Below are 6,140 nucleotides of genomic sequence, written 5' to 3' on the forward strand. Positions count from 1 at the left end.
AAGGGAGTTCTCTGTTCTATTCCCTCTGTGTCTGTCACTCTTCATCTCTCAGTGCCTCTCCGTGCAGTATCACCTGCAGGGCTCCCCGCACTCGGTTTACCACCGAAATATTTATCCTTTTTTACAAATGTGTGATGATTTAGAGATACTGCAGGCTGACTGAGGTATTAACCAGTCAAATACCCGGACACCTGTCTGAGGAAAACATAAATCAGTGTGAGTCTATCTTCATCTATGAATAAAAATGATTTCTTTCCCCCAAGCCCAGGTGTAATGTCAGCTTTTGAAGCTACTGTCAATTATTTTTTTCCAGGTTGACAAAAATGGCTTCTTTTACCCCTCTCTCAAACCATCTGTCTTTCCTGGCCAAAATGTGTGCATTGTTGTCCTCAAAGGAGTGGGTTTTGTCCCTGAGGTGTATGTGAACAGCTGAGTCCTGTCCTGAGGAGTTGGTCCTCTGTGTTGGGCCATGCGCCTGTGTAGTGGTTGTTTAGTCTCCCCAATGTACAGGTCCGTACACTCCTCACTGCACTGAACGGCATAAACCACACTGTCCAGCTTGTTCCTTGGAGTCTTGTCTTTGGGATGAACCAGTTTTGTCTTAGGGTGTTACCAGGTTTGAAATGTACGGGGATCTGGTGTTGGTTAAAGATCCTCCTAAGTTTTTCCGAAACTCCTGAAATGTATGGAATGACGACGTCCCCCCTCCTCCTGTTGTCCCCCCTCTTTGTGGGCCTCTTTTTGTTTGTTTTTAAAAAAGCCCATCTGGGATAGCCACAGGTCTGGAGAGCTGTCCTAATGTGTCCCTGTTCTCTCATCTTACCTCTGTTGGTGGTGGGAATGGTGTCTGCCCGTGACTGTAGGGTTCTGATGAACCCTACAGTCACAAAAAATCCTATTAATGCAGTCCAAGTGAAGCAGAGACCCCCAACAGTAGGCAGCAGATTTGCAACTGTCTTCCACATCGGCTCATGCAAATTTAAATCCTGAGCTTTTTGTGTGCAAAAACTAATCCATTTAGTTTTGTCAAAATTCTTGTTGTGTGCGTGCATGTGTGTGTGTGTTATCACAAGTGATCCCCCTGGTTCCTTCGCTCCGTCAGCTTCTCAGATAACAGACAGATTGTGCTGTTGTGTAGCTACCCAGACATCGGGGCATCCAGTTTTCAGCTACAGGTTGAGATTGGTGATTGCAAGTTGTTCCTAATCTGTTAAATTGAACATAAAAAAAGAAAAAAAAAACACTGTATGCTTTCTCCGAGCAAGGCCTGAGGAAGATGTCAGTATTTACCACTGACTTCTTACCGTTATAAAACCTTTAATACACAGCACCACTCTAAATGCAAATATCACATCTATTACTGTTAGCCAAAGGTCGAAAGTCATTTTGATAGATGGGATCAACTCACTCATATGATGATGTGGATTGTCAGTATTTTCAACTTGTGTCGACTGGTGACAAAACAGGCAGTTACTGTAAGGGGACCTAAAAGGCCTTAAAATAGACCAAATACTGCTTTGGCTAGAACTGTGACTGAAAAATGCCACGTGGTCAAATTCCCCTAATAAGAATTTAATGAAATTGAACACTTTTCCACCACCGCTCCTTATGTTTCATCAGTTTACTGTACATTGTGTACTGTACAAAGTCAAGAGACTGAGCTCTGTACTGTCTTTGTGACATCACACTGGTTTTTGACGGCTTTAAAAAACCCAAGAGGATGGAATGCTTGTGGTCTTCTCTTTTTTAACAGCTTTCTAAGCACAACATTTCTTTTTTTTCCAACCCAATTAAGTGAAACTGGATAATTTTCATGCACACCTAATGCTCTCTCACGACACACTAGTGTGTTAGATAGATTTGATAAACACATTTACCTGACAGCTACTAAATACACAGCAGTTTAGTGCCCAAAAGTAACAGAAAAGCAGCATAGCACATCTGAGCTAATGCTAACATTCACAGACCAGTGCACCCAAGACAAATACTCAAGGCTAAGTTTAGAAAAAGAAACAAGAACGTTTGGTGCAATGATTGATAATAATAATTTAAGTGCAGTAGTTTAGCAGCAGACAAACAGTAGTCGAGCTAAAGCTCAGTATTTTAGATTAGTTCAAGGCAGCCGCAGCTCTGAACGGAGACAGTTTTTTTGTCTGGCACTGGTTTTAAGACATTTTTTTCCCAATGGCAACGCTTCAAAGATACAGTGGCACAGTTGTATGTGGTCTTCCCAGATGCTGGTTGCTTCCCTGAGGCAATGTGTGGTATAGCTTTCTTTCAGTGCTGATGGTTGAGTCCCTGTAATCCTCTCTGTGCTGGAGCCAACTGGCTGTAGAGCTGTTCTGTAAGCTGTAGTGTAGCTGAGATACTATCAGGATGGAATACATCGAGATGCTCCCTGTTGTCATCTACGGTGTGGCAGCCCAGTCTTTTGGCATCCCCAGGTACAATTTCATTGACTGCATTTTCATTGTGCATTCTTGAATTTTAAAAAATATATTTGAGCCACGGTGCGTCAGACAATAAAACAAAATGTTTTAATTAAAAAAACAAAAACAACCTAATAAGTTTAGTATTCAAATGTTGGCAAAATAATATACCGCTGATCCAAAAAATATTTACATCGAAAGGCACACAGCAGTAAAACAAACCCTGGGTGTTTCCCTTTTCCTGCCTTCGTTTTTTTTAACCTTTTTGTCTTCCCCTCCCTGCTCGGTGCACTTCATTCTTCCACGCTCATATCTGTGTGTTCTGATAACGAGCACAGGAGCACACTTGGTCTGCCCACAGAGAGAGACGAGTAAACAGAAAATAGATGGGAATAGAAAGGAGCTATTTTCATGAGATACTCCTTGTGTTCAACTTTCCCTTTAATGGGCTATTTGTGTACAGCGATCTCGCTACAACACTTCGCCTTTAGTGTCTGCTTTATTTAACACAATGCAGTGTATGCTTTATCAAACTTAATTGTGTATGTGTGTGTGTTTGTGTGTGTTTGTGCGCTAACGTAAATATGTGGGAGGTCGACTCCAATCTGTCAGCTCAGTAAGGTTGCTATGGGAACAACTGAGGGGCCTGCCGACGTGATGAGGATTGTTGCCGGATGACCTTGAAAACGCCACAGCAGTGCATATCCACAATGATCTGGCAAAAAAAATTCTGTTGGTACAACTCCTGTCCATCCCATCATTTACTTTTCATATCAGTGTGGGTACATTTAGGTTTCATCTATTTGTACCGAAAACTTCATATCACGTAGCTTAGTCCTTTAATCCATGAAATTAAACACAGTAGTGTGATGTTTGCCAAAACTACATACAATGCCAGGTCATACCCCTGAGAATGAAAAAGGTTTTTCCTCTGAACTCAGAGTAGGAAACATTCTTTGTTTCAATTCGAATACATTCAACTCACCAGTGTAGCACTTCCTTTAGTCTTTGTTTTCATTGTGTTGGCAGAGTATGACCCTGTTGTCATTACCCAAGCAAAGCCACCGCCGCTTCACATTTTCTCTTGCAGTTGCTCAACACTGCATACTGAGATGGTTAAAAATATCGGAGTTTAAATAGACAAGTATCTTTACCCACAGAAGTACTGCAGATCAGTGTAGAGACGGGTGGTAAAGATGACTTCTTGAAAGTTAGTGCTATTAACATTTTAAATAATGCAGAAGCCTGGGTCTGCAATAAAGAAAGAAACAAAAGGAAACGACACGTGCCAAACAAAAAGTTGTAGAAACGTTTTAGAAAACAGATGAATTGAGGTTCAGGAGCTGTGGACTGGAGCAATTGAATGTGACATCTGAAAGAAAAGCGAAGCAGCCTCTCCGTAAAAGCACACGTCACAACTGTGTGTTTGGCGCCTGTCCTCCACAGGAGCAGTCCCCGATGTTAAATAACTTCACAAAGTCAGCTTGAAAGAAAATAAAAGACTGTTTGACTCAGACTTAAAGGTCATAACAAGATCCCCCCCCCCCCGTGTTCCTGCTCTGCCCAGGGGCAGAACTGTTACTTTTATATATTCTAATCTATTTGTGCATCAATTCTGCCAGACTTCAAAAGTTTCCCATGAATGAAAAAACCCTGCACTCCCATAACAAATTACCATACGAAAGTCTCCCAGGCCTCGTTGCCACACTACACTGAATTTCTTTACATATGAAGCCCTTGTGGAAGAATAAAGTCAAGCCCTCCTGAATTTCAAGAGTTTGTCTGTGTGATCAAAGTGAGTGAAGGCATTTGGTTAGCGAAAAAAAGACACTGAACAGTAGAAGTGCCTTGGGATATGCTTCAATTGCGCTGGAGGAAAGGCTGTTGTGCTTTGAGAACCACGTGTTTGTTAAGGTTGTCTTTTTTCTTTTTTTTACAGTAATTACTTTTATCAGTGGTAGTGAAGTTGTGGTTTTTGGTATCGTTCCTCACCTCACTATTCTAAGTCAATAATGTAGAGTATATATATATATACATATATATATATATATATATATATGGTACCTCTACCGCAAAAGTAATTTTATACTTCAGTGACAAATTTTTTTTTTTTTTTTCTGTCACTCACAACAATCTCACTCTCTCTTGCTTATTCTATGTAGACCTGCTTTTAGCACTGTCAGGGCCTGGGGCGTTGCCCATTTCACTGGCATCATCTGTTGTGTTATGTGACAAATAAAGCTTCTTGATTCTTGAGTTTCATTTCTTATTAAATCAACTGAGTTAGCATTAGCATCGATCCATCTTACCTGGAGCAGCATTCAACAAATATGTGATTGCATTAGTCTGTGGCATGCAGCCAGGTCTTGATGCACCTGATTGGTAATCTTTCTTAAGGTGAATTTAAGATAAAGGTTGTGACATACGTTGGAACAAACGCGCTCAGGTGCGTAGAGCGATACATAGTGGGCCATCCTGTCATTGAGTCTGTTTGAAGGCAAGAGATAAGGAATGCAAACACACGTGTACATGACAATTTATCGAGGCCTGCAAAATTATTGACTTTATTTTCATTCATCTTGTGATTGGTAATTTTATTGATAATTTATTGATCGCATCTTGTGATCGGTAATTTTATTGATAATTTATTGATCGATCACACCAGGCCCAATGTGACTCAATAAGGAGTTTGAATGTAGACCAGCAGCAAATTTTTTCTGGTCTTTGTTTATTCATAGCTCTTTATCTAACCTATCAAAAATGTCTTCTGTACTATTTCTTCAGTTGTCATAAGTTATTAATAATAGGGTTGGACTATACCCTAATTACCATTTTACACACTATACATCTATGCCCCAATTACTGCTCCTGTTGACTTGGTATAAATCTTCCCCACAGAAATTGTTCTTGGCGAACCTCCTTCCTGTGCCAAGCAATATAAGTTCTAAGTGCTGAGGCGAGTCAAATCTGCTGGCAGAAGACAGTTTGAGTCCGCAGTTGAATTATAGATGTTGCTGAGAATTCCATTCCCCTGACCGATGTTCTGCTCCAATGCAAACATCAGTAGCGCAAGTGTGACAAGTTGACAAGCCAATTATGTTGCTGACCAGCTGACATCAACAACAATATCAACACGCTTATCCCTGTCTCAGACTTCAGACAGCCCTAAAACACAGAGACAGGAGAAAATAATAATGCTGTTGAAAAGGCATATACAACAGGCTGCAAAGTACAGCTGTTCATTTAGAGAGCAGTGTGTCCACAGCCATAAAGAGAGAGACTGATGGAGCTATAATCAGGCTAGGTCTCCAGGGGGCAGAAGGCAGTGCTGACAGCAGGTTTATACCCATCTTCATAGCTGGATTTCTGGGCCACATTCCCTGTGTCTAGCTCTAGAAAAATAACAGGGTTGGGCAAAAACTAAACAAAATGGGAATGCTAGACAGAGAAAATTGGGACTGCTAGATATCCTAGAGGCAATGGCAGTAACTCAAAAGCTGAACTGTCCATCAGACGAAGCACACAGCTTAATTGACACACTGCAAATTCTGGACAATGAATGCTGCTTTCACCTGGGAATAATGGTGACTATTACTAACAAAACACATTGCAAAACACATTATGCATATAAATGTCCCATTTATGGACAGTGTTGTGTAGACTGAACACTGATATCATCCTGATGATGCATTGTCTTGGTTTTCTTCCTGC

The 6,140-nt window shown here is 40.9% G+C and overlaps 1 protein-coding gene across 1 annotated transcript in view; it reads left to right on the forward strand.

The window, feature by feature from the left end:
- Positions 1-6,140, forward strand: part of LOC103386273 (contactin-4-like) — a 695,358-nt gene that overhangs the window by 438,739 nt on the left and 250,479 nt on the right. The gene's annotated exons all lie outside the window — the stretch shown is intronic.

The sequence above is a fragment of the Cynoglossus semilaevis genome, chromosome 11, assembly GCF_000523025.1.
Source record: "Cynoglossus semilaevis isolate Cse_v1.0 chromosome 11, Cse_v1.0, whole genome shotgun sequence".
Taxonomy (NCBI): domain Eukaryota; kingdom Metazoa; phylum Chordata; class Actinopteri; order Pleuronectiformes; family Cynoglossidae; genus Cynoglossus; species Cynoglossus semilaevis.